This window comes from Myotis lucifugus, unplaced genomic scaffold (assembly GCF_000147115.1).
Source record: "Myotis lucifugus unplaced genomic scaffold, Myoluc2.0 scaffold_479, whole genome shotgun sequence".
Classification (NCBI taxonomy): Eukaryota; Metazoa; Chordata; class Mammalia; order Chiroptera; family Vespertilionidae; genus Myotis; species Myotis lucifugus.
In genome coordinates this window covers 671543-695112 of record NW_005871527.1, presented here as the reverse complement: position 1 = coordinate 695112, position 23570 = coordinate 671543, and the positions used below count along the sequence as shown (strand labels likewise).

General features: G+C 37.0%; 2 non-coding genes and 10 pseudogenes across 2 annotated transcripts; all 12 read left to right on the top strand.

Annotated features, from left to right (window-relative positions):
• The first annotated feature begins 194 nt into the window (after positions 1 to 194).
• LOC111823392 lies at positions 195 to 266 on the top strand. The gene has a single exon (XR_002826400.1). It is a non-coding gene; the product is annotated as a small nucleolar RNA SNORD113/SNORD114 family (small nucleolar RNA).
• Positions 267 to 1116: 850 nt separating this feature from the next.
• LOC111823378 lies at positions 1117 to 1189 on the top strand (annotated as a pseudogene).
• Positions 1190 to 3059: 1870 nt separating this feature from the next.
• Positions 3060 to 3132, top strand: LOC111823390 (annotated as a pseudogene).
• Positions 3133 to 4285: 1153 nt separating this feature from the next.
• On the top strand, positions 4286 to 4362 carry LOC111823385 (annotated as a pseudogene).
• Positions 4363 to 5232: 870 nt separating this feature from the next.
• On the top strand, positions 5233 to 5305 carry LOC111823386 (annotated as a pseudogene).
• Positions 5306 to 8189: 2884 nt separating this feature from the next.
• LOC111823401 lies at positions 8190 to 8275 on the top strand (annotated as a pseudogene).
• A 939-nt stretch (positions 8276 to 9214) lies between these two features.
• Positions 9215 to 9285, top strand: LOC111823383. Its single transcript, XR_002826398.1, has one exon. It is a non-coding gene; the product is annotated as a small nucleolar RNA SNORD113/SNORD114 family (small nucleolar RNA).
• Positions 9286 to 10076: 791 nt separating this feature from the next.
• On the top strand, positions 10077 to 10151 carry LOC111823393 (annotated as a pseudogene).
• A 2358-nt stretch (positions 10152 to 12509) lies between these two features.
• On the top strand, positions 12510 to 12582 carry LOC111823382 (annotated as a pseudogene).
• A 1214-nt stretch (positions 12583 to 13796) lies between these two features.
• LOC111823381 lies at positions 13797 to 13870 on the top strand (annotated as a pseudogene).
• Positions 13871 to 15442: 1572 nt separating this feature from the next.
• LOC111823379 lies at positions 15443 to 15516 on the top strand (annotated as a pseudogene).
• An 806-nt stretch (positions 15517 to 16322) lies between these two features.
• LOC111823389 lies at positions 16323 to 16395 on the top strand (annotated as a pseudogene).
• The last annotated feature ends 7175 nt before the right edge of the window (positions 16396 to 23570 follow it).

Here is a 23570-nt window from a genome sequence, read left to right as displayed (position 1 = left end):
TATATCCAGTAATGCATCATGGGAACAGGTGATAATAAAGAGATGTATTGCTGTGAGAGTAAATGTATATTAAGTTTAAAGATATGAGGGCTCATCTTGTTTTTTGTGAATCATAGGCTTTCAGAATTATTGTTATTGGACTAATGTTTAATCAATATACAAATAGAATATAATGAGGAAATGAGAGAGAATAGTGGATTGATAATGGCTACTGGTGGCCTAGGAGTTACATGGGGCAAATACATGTCTGGAACTCTGAGTTCTCATGTAAAATTACTCTTGTCCATTCTCATCTCCCAGGAATCTTATAGACAGTTGACAGGAAGATCCTAAGATCTTGTTTCTGGTCTTAGTGTTCATGTATTCTCATCTATTAGTATAGTTGAATAAATTATAGAATCTATAAATAAACATAAATAAAAACAGATCAATGAAGTATTGTCCGATTATAAAAATTATGTGAGGAGGCAAGAAATAGTATTAATATATTTTGCAAATTAGAAACATGACACATTACTGTTACCTGTAGAGTTAAAGGATAAATCATAGAAAATGCTCAGAGTCTGGGTTAGTGGTCCAATTAAAATTTGTTTTCTTAGGAGAAAAAGTATACACCAAATCAATGTTTGCCCAAATGACTGACCATGTGAGAGGTGAAAAGCAAATTTCAATGGACAGAATGTCTCAACCATTTATATCATCTGCTCTGCTTCATACTCCTCAGGACAATCCCCGTCGACCTGCTGTAAGGTTCTTCCTTGACCATGAGCCATAGAATTGCACCTCTGCTTTAGGAGCCTGGAGACCAATGTGAGTTATAATGAAAGTTCTTATTTTGGTTTGGGTGGTCTGTATTAATAAAAGTATGACATACACAAGATGGTCAATTGCATCCTCGTGGCCAATATGGGATTAATAGGCAGCATTATATTGAATAATTCACATATGAAAAATGTTAATAAATATGACAGATGTGATGATGGTTTCAGGCACCATTAGGGCTATCAAGACCCTTTTGAGTTCTTGTGAATAACAGAGCTTTAATTTTTTATTTAGGGAATTAATGAATTAATCAATAAACTATATAGAAAGGAATAAAGAGAAAGCGTCCTCTTTTGGATCAATGATGCTAACTGCCAGAGTATGAGTCACGGATGATGAATAATATGTCTCCAACTCTGAGATCCAACACAGAAGGAATGGGTTCTTTCTCTGTCTGCATTTTCATTCTTAATTATAATTGGACCAATGATTTATCAATATATATATATATGGTAGTTGCATTGTCCAGTTTAAAACATGTGGGTAGGTAATAAATTCTATTAACATAATTGAAAACAGTGAAAGTCCAAAGAGAAACAAATGGTCCATGACTCTGTAACCTCTTTGGCTTGGGATGCTATAGGTCAGTGATGGCGAACCTTTTGAGCTCGGCGTGTCAGCATTTTGAAAAACCCTAACTTAACTCTGGTGCCGTGTCACATATAGAAATGTTTTGATCTTTGCAACCATAGTAAAACAAAGACTTATATTTTTGATATTTATTTTATATATTTGAATGCCATTTAACAAAGAAAAATCAACCAAAAGAATGAGTTCGTGTGTCACCTCTGACACGCGTGTCATAGGTTCGCCATCACTGCTATAGCGGGTAAAATACATTGTTTATGTTCTGTGTCAGTGGGAAGTTCATAATAGTGTTCCTGAAGGCCAATAACATAAATATACTCCAAATCATGAATGCCTGAATGACTGGTTACATGAAGATGTGCGGTAAGGATCTATGAAAGGAAGTCTGAGCCTTTTTGTCTCCTCTGTTTGGACTCTTCAGAACAGATGCTCCGGCTGATCTCAGCTCTTCCCCGGTGAAGTTTGCTTTGTTGCCTCCACCTTCGGAGAGAGATCAAGGTGAGTAGTAATCCGAGATTTTGTCTTGGTTGGGTTAATTTGTTTAAGGGTATTATTCGTGGTATTATTAAAATTTAATAATAGCAGCATTATTTACAATTGCTCAGATCTAGAGGCAGCTGAAGTGCCCATCGGTAGAGGGGTAGATAAAAGAGTTGTGGGATATTTACACAATGGAATACTATACAGCTGTAAAAAAGAAGGAGCTCTTACCCTTTGAAACAGCATGGAGGGACCTGGAGATTATTATGCTAAGTGAAATAAACCAGTGATAGAAAGATAAGTATCACATGATCTCATTTATCTGTGAAATCTAATGAAAAAAATAAATTGATGAGCAAAATAGGTCCAGAGACATGGAAGCATGAAACAGACTGACAAATCACACAGGGAAGGGGGTGGGTGGGAAGAGATTAACCTAGAACCCATGCATAACCCATGGTCAAAGACAATAGTATGGTGGATCTATGAAATAATTAATAAGCAAACATAAATAAATAAAGATGGAAATGGCAAAATATTGTCCAATTATAAAGCATGTGTTTAGTCAAGTGTATATTTAAAACATTGATGTTGGTAAGGGATTATATGGTATTAGGTCATTATTCTTTGACTAAGGATCATATAGGTATTGATAAGTGGTAGTTAATATTCATGTCTGTCAGTGGTCAGATCAATATTGTTCATTGACTCATGGGAAATTAAAAAATATATTGTTTTAATGTAGATTACATGAATGAGTGACTCAATGAAAGGTGAAATGCAATGACCAATGACACAATATCTCAACCTTTTTTTTTTATTATCTGTTCTGTCTTGAACTTAGCTTGGTCACATCTAAGATGATTTCAGCATTTCATGGTCAGAAACTCCATGGTTCCATCTCAGTGTTAACAGCATGGGGACCAATGTGAGTAATAGTCAAAGTACTTTTCTTGGTTTTGTGTTTTTGTTTTAAAAGGTTTTCAGTGCATTATTAAAAATGTCATATAAAATAAAAAATTATAACCATGGCCTATCAAGCATTATATTAAATTAATTAATGAAAGATTTATAGTCAGTAGGAAGTTTTGTTTTACTTTTTGTGACCTTTGTTTTTAGTTAACAAATTAATCAGTAAAAGCGTTAATGAATACAATAAGGAAGTAACCTGTACCAATGATGGTAATTGGTCAAGTACAAGTCTTGGATGATGAGTATTATAGGTCTGAAACTGAGGTCCAACATGGAACATAAATCTATTCTTCTAGTTGGAATTGCTTCCATAAAGAGATGTCAAGAATATACAGTGATCATATTCTTGTGAGAATTTCCTAGATGTAGATTTATTATTAATGCTACTGGTATATGGGTGGATCCATTCAACAAATATAAAAGTATTTAAAAAATAAGAAAAAAATAAAAAATAAAAAGGTGAGGCATGATCTAACTTTTAGTGTGTGGTGATGCCTCTTAAGAGATAAATGGATAGAGGTCTCACCTCTTTGACTAAGTCATAAATACTCTTATAAGGAAGAATCCTTATTCTTCTTGGTCTTGAAGATTGAGTTTTTCCTTTTGTAAGATATATGTATACATAATATATGTATATATATGAAAAGAAAAATAAATCAATAGTGAATTTATGAAATACGGAAAGAAAGCATCAGTGATGATTGGCTCTTTCTCTCTCTTTTTATTTTATTTTATCACCTTCTACTCTGTACTCCTGAGAATGGAAACACTCAAGCTGAGTAGAGCATCTTCCGTGGTCATGAGCTGTGTGGTTGTCTCTATATAAGAAGACGAAATTTAATGTAACAGTAAAAATTCTTTTCTTAGTTTCTGTGTTTTTTAAAAAGATAATTCACTGTTTTATTAGAAAGTCTGAAATATAATTAAAGAAGGCAAATGCATCTTAGTGATAAATATGGGAAATATGAAACATTATATTGATTATTCCAGTGGAAATCTGAGGATAATTAATGAAAGTGACACATTGATGTTAGAATAACCAATGTATAAAATAGGGATATAAAGGCTCTTCTTGGGTTTTTGTTTATTAATGTTTAGAAATTAATATTCTTTTCTTAGTTTCTGTGTTTTTTAAAAAGATAATTCACTGTTTTATTAGAAAGTCTGAAATATAATTAAAGAAGGCAAATGCATCTTAGTGATAAATATGGGAAATATGAAACATTATATTGATTATTCCAGTGGAAAACTGAGGATAATTAATGAAAGTGACACATTGATGTTAGAATAACCAATGTATAAAATAGGGATATAAAGGCTCTTCTTGGGTTTTTGTTTATTAATGTTTAGAAATTAATAGTAGTAAATTATTGATTTAATCAATGAACCTATAGAAATGACTGAAGTAAAGGAGAGACAAGATTGGATCGATGATGAGCATGTGTGGCTATATGTGATATATACGATGAATACTAGTATGTGTCGATCTCTAAGGTCCAACACAAAAGAACTGTAGTCCATCCCTATTGTTTAAAGGGGTCCTATAGATAGATGTCAGGAATAAACAAGGATCTTGCTTTTGGTGTTAGTCTTCATTCATTTTTATTCTATTATTTTAATTAAATAAATGGGAGGATCTATAAATTTATAAATAAAGATGAATGTAATGAAGCATTGATCAATTATAAAAATATGTGTTTATGTAAGAAATACTATTGCTATATTATGAAAATCCTGAAGTTCCTTTAGAAATAAATGCTTCATGACTACTACCTGTATAAAGATGACAAACATTATAAGTCATAGACATTGTTCAGATGCTGGATCAATTTGCAAGATCAACATTGTTCTTTTCTTAAGGGAAAAATAGATCCCAAATTAATCATTGCCCAAACTGCTGAATAAACAAAATGTGAAAAGCAAGGATCAATGGAGAGACTGTCTCAATTAGTTATATCATCTGCTTTGCTCTCTGCTTCTCAGGACAGGCACACTGGACTAAGTTAAGGATTCTTCCTTGATCCAGAGCCCCGGAGCTGACCAATGTGAGTTATAATGAAAGTTCTTGTCTTGGTTTTGCTGCTTTGTCTAAGTAGATTCACTGTATTAATAAAAAGTGTGAAATCCAATCAAAGAAGGTGAACTGTATTCTAACAATCATGGGATTAATAGGAAGCATTATCTTGATTAAAAGCACATAAGAAAACAAGATAATGACAGATATTAATGTAGGGATGATTCTTCATATATATTAGGGATCTTAAGATCTTGTTAAGCTTTTGATTGTCATAGAGATTTAAAATTTTAATTAGTGAATTAATGAATTAATCAATAAACAATATAGAAATGAATGAAGACAAAGTGGTCTTCTGGATCAATGATGATACCTGCTGGCGTATGAGTCACGGATAACGAATAATATGTGTCTGAAAATGATTTCTCTATATGCATTTTCATTCTTTATTATAATTGGATCAATGACTTATCAATGAAAAAATATTTAAAAATAAAGCTGAATGGTAGTTGTGTTGTCCAACTTAAAACATATATGGAGACGCAATAAATTCTATTAATATAATTTGAAATAGTGAAGTCCAAAGAGAAATAAATGGTACATGACTATAACCTCTTTGGCTAAGGGTGATGTAGACAGGGTAAATTATAGACTATGTTTATGTTCTTTGTCAGTGGGAAGTTCAAGGTAGTTTGTTTTCACAAGAGACAATGAGGTAAATGTTCTTCATAACAAATATCTAAATGCTTCCATACAAGATCAATGGAAGGAAGTCTGTTTTTGTTATCTGCTCTGTTCTCGACTCCTCGGAATGACGCACTCCCGCTCATTGTAGCATTCCTCCGTGGAGGCCATGTGAGTGATAATTAAAGTTATTGTCTTAGTGGGAATGGCTTCGTTAAGGGTGTTCACTGTCTTGTTCAGAAGTATTAATTATGATCAAAGAAGGTGAAATAGGCCATGTTAAATATCGAATTGATAGGAAACATTTAATTGACTAATGCATAAATGTAATACTAAGGTGAGCTAATAAAAGCTAACGTGGAAATGATTCTACAGATAGATGATAGGGATGTCAAAGGATCTTATTCTTGTTTTTAAGATTAATGTTTATTTTTTATTTTTTATAATGAACACATGTTTATTAGAATGAAAAGAAAGAAGGACAGCCATGGATCCATGATGGCTGGTGGACAATGAACACTATGTGTCCACATGAAAGGTACTAGTCCACTCCCCATGTGTCAGTGGATCCTCTAGACTAGCGTGTGGAAGCTTTTTCCTGCCAAGGGCCATGTGGATATTTATAACATCATTTGGTGAAAATAATTCACTTAATATATATTTATGTTGCTAGGAAAAAAGCTCCTAGATTTATTGAATTTCGAGGCCCATCTGCGGTTGCCTCGGCAGGGCCAGACCAAATGACTTCGCAGGTCTTACCTGGCCCACAAGCCGGTAGTCCCCACCCCTGCTCTAGACAGATGTGAAGCATATACATTTGTGTTGGTCTTCGGGGTCATGATTTTAATAATATTAACAAAGTATCAATGGCAGAATAAATAACAAGTATATAAATGAATAAAGATGAAGAGGGTGAAGCATTATTCTCTGATAAATATCAAGGTAAATGAATATTAATATGCATTAGAATGAATAATAATTGGACCAAGTGTGTTGCAACTCTAAGGTTCATAAAAACAATGAAATGCAAGAGTCAGTTTATAAAGTTAAAAATAAAAATAAGTATTATCATAAATTAATAAATGCCTGAATGACTGTTTAAATAATTGGTGAAAACTATGAATCAATGAAGAGAAAGTCCCAATGTTTTTATCAACTCTCTGCTTGGTACTTTTCAAAGGAGGTGATCAAGTTAATTTTGTCTACTGCGCCATGATCAAGATTGCTATGTTGCCTTAATCTAGGAAAGATACTAAAGTGAGTAAAAGTCTAAGGTCTTGTTTTGGTTTGGGTCATTGTTTAAGGATATTTACAGTATTACCAATAGTAATATTATCAGAAAGGAACCTATTGCCCAATAATAAATCTAATAATAAACATTATCTTGATTAATTAATAACATGTAACATTGAGATTGATTAATGAATGACATAAACCTAAGTTGATAATGATTCTTCAGGTAGAAATTAAGGATATTTAAGTATCTTGTTAAGTTTTTGTGAATAATGTATTTTTATTATCAGTGAATTAATGAATTAATCAACACAAAAATAGAAATGAATGAAGAAAAAGTGGACTTCTGATGGACCATGATAGTGATAACAATTTGAAAATATGTGTCTGAAACTCAGGTCCAACACAATGCCTAGTGTATTCTCTCTGTTATATTCGATACTGTAGACAGATGTTAAGAATATACAAAGATCATGTTCTTATTTTGGCTTCATAGATTTATACTTATTATTATTAATGGATCTATAGAACCAGTAAAGAAATGTGAATAATAGCTAAAGAAAAAAGGGTGAAGCATTGTGCGACTTTGAACATATGTGGTAAGTAAAGAAATAATATTTTAAAAATTAAAACATTGTGTTCATTAAGAAATACTGAAAGTAAATCAACAAACAAGAAAAACAAAAACTCATAGACAGGGGGAGGGGTTGGGAGGGTAGTAAATGGTAAAGGGGGTCAAATACATGGTGACAGAAGATGATTTTACTTTGGGAGGTGGGCATACAGTACAATATACAGATGATGTATCGTAGAATTGACACTTGAAACTTACATAAACTTATTAACCAATGTCACCCCAATAAATTTAAGAAAAAAGAAAAAATTGAGTGAATCTGTTGTTTTGGGTTAGTCTCAAGTTTGAGATGGTTCCTTTTGTTAAGGGAAAGTAATATATACACAGAAATTTTAAATAACTATGTAATACTTTAATTTTCTTCTGTTCGACTGTGCTTAGAATCTCTCCGAATGGACCATTCGAGCTAATTAAGTCTCATTCCATGGGGGCAGCTCCATGCTACCATCTCCATGTGAGCAGCACAGAGAGCAACGTGAGTAATAAATAGTCAAAGTTCCTGTCTGGGTTTTAATGATTTTTTTGAGGGTATTTAGTATATTTCTAAAAAGTGCCATAGGGAATCAAAGTAATCCAACTGTCATCCATTGATAAATATTGAATTAACAGGAAACAGCATATTGATTAATGCTACAATGAAATTTGGGATTATTAATGAAGGAGGTATATTGATATGAGAATAATTCTAGATACATAATAGGGATATCATTGTCTTCTTGGTTTTGTGAATCATCAAGTTTTAAAATATAATTAGTGCTTAATTAGATCAATGATGACTACTGGTGGCATCTGAGTCATATATGATGAATATGTGTCTGGAACTCTGATAGATAGATGTCAGGATCAATGCAAATCAATACACAGGTCATGTTTTTGTACTGATTTCATTGACATACCAGTAGATATTTTATTAATAGACTGATAGAAATATTAAACAAATAGTTAACTATTTAAAGAATTAGGATGAAGAAATACATCACCATGAATGTATGTGGTCAGGCAAAGGATATTATCAAAATTGAAAGGGCATATTAATTAAGAAAACAATGTAGCTGTGAATTTCATCTTTGGTTAAGAATCATATAGACATTGATTAGTATGAATCTATTATATTGTTCTGGGTCAGTGTCAAGATTGAGTTTTTCTTCATGTTAGGATAAATATACAGGGTGTCCCAAAAAATGTGTACACACACTTTGAAGAATTTATAAAGGCAGTGTTTCTTAAAATGCACTTCATTTTCAAAATTGAGCTATCAGCTGTTAAAGTATGTATACGTTTTTTGGGACACCCAGTATATACATTAAGATAAAAGAAGAAATATCTAAACCCTGAGTCTATGAAACGTGGTCAGCAGGGATCAATGTCCATTAGGTCTTACATTAAATATCTAGGGATATTTAGGACTGCTTCAGTGTCTTCCCTGCCTGCCTCTACATAATAGGAGGATGGAGATTAAAGTGATCATAGTCAAAGTGTCATTTTCTTTGTTAAGTGTTTTTTATAAGGTAATTCACTGCAGTATTAAAAATTATAAAATATAAATAAAGATGGAATGTATTTCAGTGATAAATATGAGATATATGAGCCATTATATTGATTAATCCATGTATGAAAAGCAGGATAATTAATCAAAGAGGGACACTGATATGAAAATAATATATGTACAGGTTAGGGGTGTAATAACTCTTCTTGGGTTTGGGTGAGTCATAGTGTTTAGATTGTAGTATTAGTGAATTAATGATTTAATCAATAAACAATTAAAAAGGAAGAAAATGGGTTCCAATAGGATCAGTGGTGACGACTGGTGGCGAACGAGTCACAGAGATGACTACATGGCTGCAACTCTGAGGTCTGTCATAAAAGAAACCCAGTTTGGTCTAAGTGTTCATACATTTACATTCTATTATAATTGGATAAATGAGAGAATCTGTAAACAAATTATAAGTGAAGATGAATGTAGTGACATTTTATAACATCTTATTGTAAAAATACGTGATTACGCCAGAAATTACTATTGATACATTATGAAAACCCTGAAGTTTAATTAGAAGTAAATGGTACATGACTGCTACCTGTACGGCTAAGGATGACTTGAATAGAATGATTCACAGACAGTGTTCAGATTCTGGGTCAGTGGCAAGATCAACGTTGTTTGTTTTCTTAAGAGAGAAAAGAATTTATACCAAATTAGTGACTGCCTAAGCGCCTTGAGAACTCAAAGGTGAAGAGCAACAATCAATGGGGAGATTTTCATATGGGGAGATTTTCTCACTTTTTTTTATCATCTGTTCAGCCTTTTATCCCTTAGAATGGACAAATTCGACCTGCTTTAGGGGTTCTTACTTCACCATGAGCCATAGGATTGCATCTCTGTTTTTGGAGCATGGAGACCAATGTGAGTAATAATGAAAGTTCTTGTCCTTTCTGGTATTTGTTGCGAATAATTGCAACATTAATAGTTTTTTGATTAATTCATATGTGCAGAACAATAATCAACAATGATATCTTGTTGTGAGAATGATTCCAGTTAAATTCTAAGAATGTCTAGTTACATTCTAAGGCCTTGTTGGTTTTTAAGTTATAATTAGTGAATTCATGAATTAATCAATAAACAACATAGAAATGAATGAAGACAACATGGTCTTCTGGATCAATGATGATACCTGCCGGCGTGATGAGTCACCATGACACATAATGCATGTCTGAGACGCTGAGGTCCACCTCAGAAGCAGTGCGGTCTTTCTCTTCCTGCAAAGCATGCCTCATTTTATTATCCTCTGCTTTGCTCTTTATGCCTCAGAATGGACGCACGCGACCTGACTTAGGCATCTTCCTTGGTCCTGAATGTTCTGGGTGCATCTATGTTGTAGGAGCATGGAGACCCACGTAAGTAATATCAATATTTTAGATTGAATGGCTTGTTTTATGGTATTCACTGTATTATTCCACATATTAAATGTAATTAAAGAATATGTGCACCCCTGTGTGCATAGCAGTGTTATTTACAATAGCTGAGATCTGGAACAGCCCAGTGCCCACCAGTAGATGAGTGGATACATAACCCATGGTACATTTACACAATGGAATGCTATGCAGCTGTAGAAAGGAAGCTTCTATTACCCTTCGAGATGGCATGGGGTGACCTGGAGATTATTATGCTAAGCAAAATAAGTGAATCAGAGAAAGACAGTATCACAGGAAATCACTTATATGTGAAATCTAATGAGCAAAATAAACTGACCAGTAAAATAGAACTAGTGACATGGAAAGATGGAACAGACTGACGAATCTCAGAGGGGAGGGTGCATTCAAAGAAATAATAAATAAATTAATACAGGGTGTCCCCCCAAAATGTATACACACTTTAATAGCTGATAGCTCAATTTTGAAAATTGTGCATATTTTTAAAAACAATGCCTTTATAATTATTCAAAGTACGTGTATACATTTTTTGGGGGGAATACCCTATAAATATAAATATGAAGATGGTGAAACTTTGTCCAATTTTAAAAATATGTGTTTAGATAAAAAGCTATTAATAAATGTATTGGAAACAAATATCTATTAGTATATAGATACAAAGTGTTATTCTTTGCCTAAGTATGATATAGTTATTGATAAGTAATAGTCAATATTCATATTATCTGTCCATTGCAATATTGATATTGTTCATTTACTTATACATTATCTCAATTCATTACTTACTGACTAAATGGCTGACTAATAAAAAGGTGACAATCTAGAATTAATGAATTAATATCTCAATATTATAAATTATTGTTTTCTCTTGTACTCCTTAAAATGTGGGTGATTTAAGCATGCTGCCATGATCATAAGCTTTGAGGCTGAATCTATGCATTAAAATCATGGACAGCAATGTGAGTACCATAGTTCTTTTCTTGGTTTTATTGTGTTTTAAAAAAAGGTTTTCACCACATTATTAAAAAGTCTGAAATAAGATCTCTGATTGCCAAACATGCTAAAAAAGAATAATGTTGCTAATATAAAGTATTATGTTAACCTTTGTAGGAAATTTATTAACCTTTGAGGTCACTAATGAAACATATATATTATTTATGGAAAGTAATTTAAAGACACATGTTAGAGATATATAAGACTCTTGTTTCAAGTTTTTGTGACTCCTTAAGGTATTTATTTTATTATTCGTAGTAAATTGATGATTTATTCAATAAAAATGTGTAGACGTGAATGAAGACAATGAGGCTCAACCCTAGATAAATGACGATTAGTGTGCGTAGGAGTCCTTTTCCCCCATCTGAGGTGATCCTATAGGGAGAGGCTAGGTATAGAAAGGATCATGCTCTTGGTCTTTGTATGCATCAATATTTAAAAATTTCATTAGAAATGGCAACATAAACAAACAAATATATAGTCAGTACATATGAATAGGGTGAAACCCTCATCATTGTTAAAAACATATAGTGGGATGGAAAATAATACCACCCAGTGTATATGTCCTTGAGTAAGTATGAAAAACAGTGATAAATAGTAGTTGGAGTCAGTTTCAACTTTGACATTTGATTTATTGAGAGAAAAATAAATAAATATGACCATACATTAATAAATGCTTAAATAACTATGCAAATAAATAGTGGAAGCTCTGAATCCACAGAGAGAAAGTCTCAACATTTTTATCATGTTTCTTTGGCCACTTGTCTCCCAAGTGGACCCTGGAGCTGATTTCGGCTTCTGCTGTCTGTCATGTTCCCTCTGTGTCTGAGAGGCAGTCAAGGTACCTAGCGGTCATGTTGTTATCCGGAGTGGGCCATTTGTTTAAGGATATTTACAGTATCATGTAAAGGCATTCAATTCATAAAAAGTTAGCCATGTCTCATTGTTAAGTATGACATGAAACTTTATGTTGATTAATTGATAATGTGGAAGATTGGGGTCTATTAATGAATGAAGTATAGTCTATGTGGGAAATGATCCTGTAAAATGATCTCCTTCTTCCTTCTTAAGTTTTTATAATCCATGAATTGTTGTTATAATTATGAATGAATTAATCATTTTATCAATACAAATGTAGTAACAGATGATGAAAAATAGACCAAGTCATGGATCAATAATGATTCTTGGTGGTGTAGGAGTCATGACAATGAAAATACATGTCTGAGACTCTGAGATCTAGAACATAGTCTGTTTCTTCTGTTGAAATGGTTTCTATAGAGAGATGTCAGGAATATAGAGATCATATTAGTGTATTGATTTCACAGAGATAGATGTGTATTTATTAATGGAATAGTGATAAAACTATTAAATATAAATAAACATAAAGAATGAGGTGAAGTATTGTTCAATTATGAAGGTTTTGTAGTGAGGTAAAAGGTAATAATGCCATTGAAAACATTGATTCCCATGAAGAAATGAATGGCTCAATCGGTCACCTCAGTGACTAAGGATTATGTAGATACTGATAAGGAAGTCTTTTTTATTCTTCTGGGTCAGTCTTAAGATTGAGTTTTTACTTTTCTTAAGATATAAAGAATGTGTATGAATAAAAATTAATACATACCTAAATACTGAGTTAATGAAATGTGTGGAAAGCAAGTATCAATGACAGTTAGTTTAATTTTATTTTTTATCTGCTCTGCTCTGTCCTCCTCAGACACTCTTGAACTGATTTATGCATTATCCATGGTCACCAGCTTTCTAGTTGCCTCTAGTAGGAGGACAGAGATTAATGTGGGTAATAGTTCAAGTTTTTTTCTTGGTTTCAATGTGTTTTTTTAAATTATTCATTAGAAAATGCAAAAGATAGTTAAGAGGGCAACTCTAACTCAGTGATAAATATGGGAAGTTTATTTTATAAAGATAAAAATAAATTTTACCATAAATGAATAAATACCAAAATAACTATGGAAATTATAGATCAATGGAGACAATGTCTCAATCTTTTTATCATCTGTTCTGCTTGATACGCTGTAGAAACAAAGCACCCAGCTGACTTAAGCTTTCTTCCATGATCAAAATAAGATGTCACTTCTGTTTTCAGAGAGACAAGGTGAGTAGTCATCAAAGTTCTTGTCTTGGTTTTGGTCATTGTTTAAGGTAATAACCTTAATCAAATTCCCACTATTATTAAAAGATATTAGATATAGCAAAATGTTATCTATGGCCCATTGAGTAATATAATATGACACATTATGCTGATTAATTGATAATGTTCAACATTAAAGTTGCTTAATGCAAAAGATATACTGTATTGGGAAAGATTTCTATAAATAGATTTTAGGGTTATTCAGGGATTTTGTTCTTGCATTTTTGTGAATCATGTATATTTTATTATTGTCAATGAATTAATGATTTAATTGATACAAATTTAGGAAGAAAGGTGGCCTCACATGGACCACCGATGACGACTGGCTCATATGAGTTATGAATAATGAATAAGATGAATCTGGAATTCTGAGGTTTAACACAAAATATAATTAGTGTATTCCCTCTGTTAAGAATCCTATCCACAGAAATATATGAAGATCATATTCTCATTCTGGATTCCTAGATTTAGATTTATTATTATTAACAGATCAATGATTGAATGATTAAACAAATAAAAATAAAGAAAGAAAAGGAAAAGGGTTAATTATTGTCCAACTAAGAATGTATGTGATGAGGCAAAAAATATTAATAATAATTGATGCCCATTAAGACATCAATGAATTGAAAGTTTTACTTCTTTGTTTAAATAACACTGATAAATAGACACTGATGAATAAAAGTCAGTACTGGGTCAGTTCCAAGTTTGAGGCTGTCCTTATTTAAAAATTAAATTTATTGGGGTGACATTGGTCAATAAGATTATATAGGTTTCAAGTATACAATTCTATGATACATCATCTGTATATTGCATTCTGTGCCGCCCACCCACAGTCAAAACTTCGGTCACCATATATTTGACCCCCTTTACCTTTTACTACCTCCATATCCTCTTCCCTTTGGTAACCACCATAGTGTTGTCTGTTGTCCTCTTGCTAAGAGAAAAAATATATACATTATGAAAATATAATAATTACCTACATGACTGAATAAATGAAATGCAGAAAGCAGGACCTTAAAGGATATCGTCTCAATTTAAAAAAAAAATCATTTGCTCTGTTTTGTTTGAGGGGGTTTTATTGACAGATGTGAGGAATACACAAAGATGCTTTATTAAATTGTTGATCTTTGTGTATTTTTATTCCATTATTATAATTGGGTAAATAAAAGAATCTATCGATAAATATATAAATAAATAAAGATGAATGGAGCAAAGCTTTGTGAAAGTATGTGATTGGGCAGGAAATGCTCCGACATATTGAATACTCTGATATTATTGAGGAAGTAACTGGTTAAAGGGCATTTTCTCTTTGGCTGAGGATACTACAGACAGTGTGAAATAATAGTCTATGCTCTGTGTCAGCGGCGAGAATGATACTGTTTATTTACTTCCAAGAAGATAAAATGTTAACCCAAATCACTACCTCCCTGAATGGCTGACTGAATGGAAGGTGGGGTGCACAGACCAGTGCAGACAATGTCTCACTCTTTTAAAAATCATTTTCTCTGCTCTGTACCCCGCAGTCTGGACGCAGTCGAGCTGATTTAAGCATCGCGAGCTCCATAGTTATATCTGTGCATTATGAGCATGGAGACCAAGGTGAGTAATAGTCACCGTTCTTGTCTTGGTGTCATTATTTTATGTTTTTTTTTAAAAAAATATTCACTGTATTATTTTAAAATTGGGAAATGTAATTATTGAAGGACAGCCCTGGCCCAGTCATAAATATGGGGTTCGTAGGAAGCATTGCTTTGGTTAATCCCTAAATGCAACATGGAAGTCGAGTAATGAAAGAGATTTATCGCCATGAGTAATACTTCTATAATAGAAGTTTTATGTATGTATCTTACTCTCAAGTCTGTGACTTTAGGTATATATTTTATTATTATTGGTGACCTGATTAATTAACAAAATTCATGTAGACATGAATTTAAAAACTGAGGACCATGTCTGGATCAGAGGTGACCACTGGTGGCATAGGAGTCATGGTGACGGCTGCTATGTGTCTGGAACTCTGAGGTCCAACACAATACAAATCTCGTCTAGTGTCATGTTGGAAAAAATCCTATAGATAGATGTTAGAGATATTTAAGATTCTTGTTCTTCTAATTTTATGGTTCATGGATTATGATTATGTTATTATAAAAGAGTCAATATCAAATAATTAATGATGGAGAGAGTGAGGCATAATCCAGTTATCAAAACATGTGGTAAGAAAGAAATGAATATAATTTGGAATGGATAATAAGGGGACCAAGTGTGTTACCCCTTTGGCTAAGGATTACAGAGATATTGATAAGTAATAATCAGTGCCTTGTTTTGGATCAATTGCAAATTCAACATGTGTTTTAAGAGAAAATACCCAAATAGTACCATAAATGAAGAAATGTTAAATTACTGAGTAAATGAAAGGGCACTCCTGTGCTGATTTTAACATTCTGCCATGGCCTCCAACTCAGTGGTCATCTTAGGAGCATGCACTTCCAGCATGAATAATAGTTGTAGTTCTTGTCTTGGTTGGGAGGGTTGGATTGGTTATGCATTATTAATAAGTAGACCTTATAATCAAAGAAGACTAAACATGGCCCATAATGAACATGGGATTAATAGGAATGGTTATATTGAGGCAGCCATATTTGAAACACTGATATGTTTCATAAAACATCCATTCAAGAAACATAATCTAGTGTCTATGGGAAATGATTTTATAAACATTAAGGGTGTCAGGGCTCTTATTCTGAGTTTCTGATTCATGTATATATCTTAGTAAGTTGTAAATTAATGAATAGATGAATAGACAAAGAATAAATGAAGACAATGATTCATGTGCTTGGACCATTGGTAACGCCTGGCGGTGCATGTCAAGGATGATGAATAACCTGTGTCTGGATGTCTGAGATCTGACACAAAAAGAAATCTAGTCTATTGCTCCTTTAGATGTGATCCCATAGACAGTTGATAGGAATATTCAGTTATCCCATTCTTGTGCTTTTGTAGTTCATGGATAATTATTACAGTGAACTGCTACATGAAGGGTTTAACAAATAGAATTGAATAAAATCCCCGCCACACCAGTTCAACTGTAGCATATGTAATGAACAAGTGCCAGGACCAATCTATCATTGAGGATCTGGGATTCATGTTTCTTTAAATTTCAGAATCCAGCACATATAGACAGATATATGAATTCTGGGATGTCTTTGGTCTACTGGTTGTTTATTTTATTACTGCATATAAAGTATTTATAAAATTAAAGGTTAAGCACTATTTAAATTAAAGACGGCCAGTGATAAGTTTTGTTATATAACTAGAGCTGTTGTGCCCACTAAATTCCACAGTGAAGTGACATACCAGTAGTTGGTAATGAGCAGCAATTGCACATGCGTTACTATTACTCAGTGCTATTGTACTGAGTTGTTTGCAAAGATCTTGCTTTGTGGTGAATAAATAAGTTCATAGCTACTAGTAGCTCAGAGGGACAAAGGAATAATGTTTATGATTTAACCAGTTCCACGCAGATGATAAACCTTTTAATTAAGTAAAATATTTGGGCTCCTCTTAGTTCTGTGGGTGAGGGACAGAGTTCTCAAGTTGGGTGGCTTATTGAAGGGTGTTTGTTATATTATTAAATGGATAACTAAATACTTTAATACAATGGCAGTCTATTCATGAGCAAGAGATAAGACTGTGACATAAATCATTGTTTATGATTAATTTCTTTCATGTTTGCCATATTAAAACCCCAGTCTAGGCCTTTTCATTTATCAGCATTATTTTGACATCCCATAGGATGGAAGCACCACAGCTAATTAAATTATTCTGCAGTCATGAAACTCTTCGCCTTATCCCTCTGGGGAAGGAGCATACCATGCTATGTAAGTAACAAAGTTCTTGGTTTGAGTGGTTAGTTCATAGGTTTCCATTACCTCATTAAAAAAGCACAGAAGTGGGCCTTCAGCTTAAGTACCAGGCACTTTATAGAAGAGATGATGCCTGAGCCAGTAACAAACTCACAAGGCTCTAAACTCCATGAAGTCAGGAACCACACTCATATGCCCATTGTGCCTTGCATGTATATCGCATTTAATAAACCAGTGGTTCTCAACCTTCCTAATGCCGCGACCCTTTAATACAGTTCCTCATGTTGTGGTGACCCCCAACCATAAAATTATTTTCGTTGCTACTTCATAACTGTAATTTTGCTACTGTTATGAATCGTAATGTAAATATCTGATATGCAGGATGTATTTTCATTGTTACAAATTGAACATAATTAAAGCATAGTGATTATTCACAAAAACAATATGTAATTATATATCTGTTTTCCGATGGTCTTAGGCAACCCCTGTGAAAGGGTCATTCGACCCCCAAAGGGGTCATGACCCACAGGTTGAGAACCGCTGTAATAAACATTAATAGAATGAATAACTGAAAAAACAATGATTGAAATAAAGAATGAATGAAGCAGTGAGTTAGTGAAAGAATGAGTCTTTGTGTCAACAAAGGATGAAAAAATGAATGAAAATACGAAGGAGCCTACCAATGGGTGAATGAATTGGCAGTGAATTGAATAACTAAATTAATAAGTGCATACATGCGTGATGAATTAGTGAATGGACCTGTAAGTAAAATTTTCAAAAAGGGAATGAGTGATTGAATAAAGTAGGTCAATGACTCGTAAGTGAAAGATGAGTGTACAAATGGATGAGTGAATAAGTAAGTGAATCTCTGAATGAGTTAATGAACTGATGGATAAGTGAAAATTAATTAGTAATGAGGGAATAAATGAACCAGTGAGTCAATCAGTGAATGAGTCAATCAGTGAATGAGTCAATGAATAACCAAATGACTTGATTAATAACTCAGAAAATGAGTGAACGAATAAATGAATAAATCAATGAAAGAGGAAAAAGTTGAATAATTTAACTAATGAGTAAGTCAATGAATGAAACGAACTAATGAGGGAATGAATCAGCAAATGGACAGAGGAATGACCATATTAGAGTGAAAGAATAAAAGAATGAATTAGTGAGTGAGTCAATGAGTGTGTAATCCAAGAATAAATTAACTGCTCTGTGAATGGATGATTGAATATGCAAATTAATCAATAAATGAGAGGATGAGTCTGTGATCCATGTGTGAGGCAACTAGTGAATGACCTCACCGTGGGCCTCCTTCCCTGTCCACTCCAGAGTTAGCCCCACCCCAACCTCACAGCACACTGTAGTTACCTCACCCAGATCACCAGTCTTACTCCATCATGAACATTTGTTTAATGTCATCACTGAGCTGATGTGCCCTGAGAGCCAGAAACTGGGTCAAATTTTTCTCCGTGTCCCCGGTGCCTTCCCAGCCCTGAGCATAGCAGGTGCCAGTAAATTATTACCGAATGAATGAATGAATAATTAAAAATACATGTGCTTTTGTGGAACCAGGATAACCCTTCTCAGGCGGCCTGAGAGCCGTTCTGTGGGGAAGCGCGTTGCGTATCAGATGGCCGGTATCTCCCATCCAAGTTCAGATTCTCCCTGGAGTCCAGCGCCAGACAGTGAGGCAGGATACTGGCAGTTCTGACTGCCCTGGATAGTGGCCCGTCCTTGGGCAACATTGGCTTGGCACGGTGGAATGGGAGCCCTGGGTCTTCCCGAAAGCTGCCCGTGTGCCTGCCAAGACAAGAGATTGAAAATAACCCAGTGTTGTTTTTATGCCAGTGAGTGGGCTCGCTCCCTGCCTCCTGGTTCCAGCTGTGGGACTTTGGGTTACATGCGGAGCATCCTGGGACCCAGCCTCAGCGTCATCCATTAGATGGGGACACTGACGCCCTCCAGCTGAATGGTTGTGAGAATTAAGTTGGCCTAACAAGAGCTCATGATAAGGCCCTTACATGGCGTAGGCTCCTCCGTCAGGTCAGTGGGGACACCCTTGGAGGAGAGAGATGAGCAGATTTGGGGGTTTCTGCAGCTGCCTGGCTTGGGAGGAGCCAGCTGCTGGGTTTCTCTCCAGCACCAGCTTGTCAAGGAAGCTGTTAGTGTCCAGCTTTGATCTGCCATGTCCACCTTCAAGTGTTGCACTTAGACATGCCACCACCTCACAAACTTAGGGGAGGATGGCTATGCATTGCATCGGCCCTTTCTTCTCTCACCATCTCCCATATTCACTCTGAGCCTCTTCCAGTGGCAGCCCCAGGAGCCCTCCCACTGCTAACATTGCTGTAGTGTCCACAGCGCACCTCTGACTCCAGTCCCGCCCCTTTAGCATCTCTCCAGTGGGCCAGGGTCACTGTGGGCTCACGTCAGTCTTCCGGTTGGTCTCCCTGTCCCTGCTCTAGTCTCTTCTCACTCTAGTCATTGTCATCTTTCTAGAAGGCATGAGGATGAGTCCCGTGCTCTTTAGAGCCCTCTTGTGAGTTCTGGAAACTCCAGGCTGAAGTCCAAGCCCCTTGGTTTCCCACTCAAGGATCTTCATGGTCTGGCCTCTAGCCACACCTCCCACCACACGCTCCCTGGCCTTTTGTACCAGCCAGCAGCCGCCTCCCCAAGTCTCTGTGTGTCTGTGTCTCTGGGCCTTTGCACAAGCTCATCCTCTAGCTGGAGGGATGAATGACCCCACTCTTAGAACGGATACACGGTTGTGAACTTGACCTCCATTCAGAAACTTCTGTTGCACGGTCATGACCTATTTAGGTATCTACCTTCCCAATCAGACTTTGAGCTCCCCGAGTGTGGATACTCAGTCTTGGGGGCCTCAGAGCCCCTACTGTCCAGTGTGGAACCTCTGCTAATGGATCCCCAACTCGGGGACAGTAGCCATAATGTAGGTATTAGTCTTCCTTCTCAATGTCGGGGACACAGCCCCAGTCCCATTTAGCGCTCTGACGGCTGATGGATCCGTCAGAATGCTGGTTGGATGACGGAGTGAATGGACGAAAGAATGACTGTGAGGTTGTCATCCTGGCACAGAACAGGGTCCCTGGTGCTGAGGAGAAGCATCCCCTCCCTACCGAGGCCTGTCCTCCCGATCCTGCCCACTCCACTGTGCCTCCGCCTGCGGCTCATTAAGAAATATGTAACCTTAATCCTTGAAATTGCCTGGGATGGAGCGTGTTTGCAGTCCATGGCACAGGCATGGGGATTTTATTCCTTCCTTAAATAAATCTCACTCCCCCAGGAAGTTTGGACAGGATGTGGGCAGTTGGACTAGGGCTTGAAACTGAACATTTTGCAAAAGGCCCGTTTCAAAATTTGAAACCCCGTGGCCACTGGCCAGAGCCAAGCCTGGTTTGCGAGGTCGCTGGGCCTCCTCTCAGAGAAGGGAAGGGAAGGAAGATTAAAAACAAGCGTCCGCTGTCACTGAGCGGGCGGACGGTTTGCAGGAAGAATTCCACGGTTCGGTTGCTTCTCTGATGAAGCTGGAGTGAGCTCGGTCACGGTCACCCTCATTAGCTCTTCTCTCAAGCTTTCGGCTCAGGCCTAGACCTTCCCAGAGCCAGAGGAGCCTGAGTTGGTCCTGCAGACGATGGGACAAGTGTCTGAGCACTAAATGGGACTGGGGCTTTGTCCCAGGCACGAGGAGGAAGAATAGTAACTACATTATGGCTATTGTTACCAAGTCGGAGATGGGTGACATCAAGCCCTCATTGAGGAAACAAGGAAACAAGCCTTGGGAAGGCAGTGCCATGTTCCTGGTCCCCTCAGGGCCACAGTCTGGCTCAGGCAGCCCTGACTCCATGCCCAGTGCCCTCCCCAGGCTCCTCCGGCCACAGAGCTCAGAGCCTCGCTTCTGGCTTGGCCACCAGGGCCCTGGGTGCAGGCCCCCCTCGGCCTGCCTGAGCTTGCCTCTTTCCACTTGCTCCCAATCTCCTGCTTTCATGACCTTGGGGAGAGCTTCCTGTGGGTGCTGGGCTGTCTGTCTGTCCTTCAGACCAGCTATTTCTTCAACGAGCAGAGCTCCCAGGCATGGCTGGGACTGTATCAATGGGAACAGCGTGTGGTGAAGCTCAACTCTCAAATCCAGATCAGGGGTGTGGCAGGGCTGACAGGGAGCTGCAGGACCACCCAGCCCAGGGTGGGCAAGTTCCAGTCAGTGTTTCCACAGCTCTGGTTGGAGCTGTGGTGGGTTTATGAATGGGCATTTAATCCTTAAAATGTTGAATAAAGACCAAAATACAAAAGAACCTTCATGGAACAACAATGTCTGGTGTCAGGAAACAATGATGGCTGGCACCCCCAGGTACACATAGAATTTGATCAAAGTTTGGACAGGGTGATCAAAGTTTGATCAAATTCTATGTGTACCTGGGGTTGCAGGCAATAAGAGTAACAATAGCAGGAACTCAGTGAGTTGAAATCTGAGAGCCTTGATCTGCTCAGCCAACTGCATAGCCACCCCGACCCCTGTTCTATGCCCTTTACTATCTCCCAGAGTCCTGGGCTAGACCCGACACCTGCTCCCTGCTCCTTGCTTCATCCTGAGTGTCTGCTAATTCCCCAGTCCACGCCTCCTATCGGCTCTGTCACTCTGGGAGGGTCTCCCTGACACCCCAGCCCCACTGGAGCTGCTCAAGGTCTTCTCCGTACAGAACACCTGTGTTCAATACTGTCTTTATCCCTTTCCCCTGGAATTTTGAGTATCCTGTCCCCGGTGCTGAGTCCCCCACCCAGGAGTGGTTACATGCTCCCGGTGCCCTGTGGGTCAGACAGTTGGGTTTTGTGACACGGCCTTCTTGTCTCGAAGGTGGTCTGCAAAGATCCTGGAGGTGTGGCTGCCTGAGCACAAGCCCCGCTGAGAGGACGCCTCTGACAGTGGAGCCCTCGCTTCCGGGGTGAGTTCTGCGTCTCCTGCTGACACTCTAGGAAGCATACATGCCTGTGGGAAAGGGCCAGACAGTCTAGGTCAGTGCCTCCAACGTGGGGCACAGGCCCGCAGGGGGGCAATTTGATTTTTAAGGGGGGCAATTCGAGAATGAGTTATTAACAGTGAATTTTTTGCATTCCTTATGGTTCTAGGGGCCTCATATACAGTATATAAGTATATATTGTGACATTGATGCATTTCAGTTCTCTATTAAATGTTTCAAAACTTTATTTGCTATTTCTTCATATCACTTCATTATTATTATTTTTAAACAATTTCTTAGCGATTTCTTCCTCAGTACTTCAGCTGTCCTTTTGTTCTTTTATTTTTCTCTTTCATGGATGCCATGTTCTTTGGAAGCTTGTTTCGACCAAGTTAGTGGCCTTTTAGGGTTCCTCCACCTGAATAGAGTTCACTTTTTGAATAATAAGAATTATATGTCACGGAGGGTGGGGGAGGATCAGGATTCTAGAGAAGCTAGGTGGGGCGTGGCCAAATAAAGGTTGGGAACCACTGGTCCAGGTCATGTGAAGACCGTAGGTGATCACATGGGTGGGATGGAGCCCATGTGAGGGCCTCAATGGCCCCAGCTGGTGCACACCCACCTGGGGCAGGGCAGGGGAGGCTGGGCCAGTCCTGGCAGATGCCTCTGTAAGTGTGCTGCAGGGCCAGTAGCGAAGCTGCTCAAAGTTATCCAAGGTCCTTCTAGGGAGAGGGTGAGCCAAGAGGTGAGGTCAGCAGGGGCTCGACCCTCGACCCCAGACAGCTGTCTGTCTGGTCTCAGGTCTCATCCAGGCGGTGGGGCCGAGTTCACTTCCCAGCTGACCAAAGAGTCCTTTTTGGCCACTTGAATTGGGGCTCGGGGTTACCGTCACACTCCTGCCCGAAGCGAGTGTCCCCAAAAGGATGCAGGTCACTGCATTCTGTGAACTGTCACGGAGATGCAGTCAGTGGCAGCCATGCGAGATTTCCCATAAAGGACTCTCAGCCAAGAACTGAAACATCTTGAACGTAATTCTAAAAAATAACATTTTTTCTCATTACAAAGGAAATAAAAAAATGCATCTGTCTTATAAAAGCTTGTAAAACGCTAAAAAGAATAAGCTGGTCCCACCATTCAAAGATGACCACTGCCCACATTGTGGGACCCGCCTCCCGTCCTGTGTTTGCTCCATCCATTTCGTGTGTGTGTGTGTGTGTGTGTGTGTGTGTTAGGTATGTATATT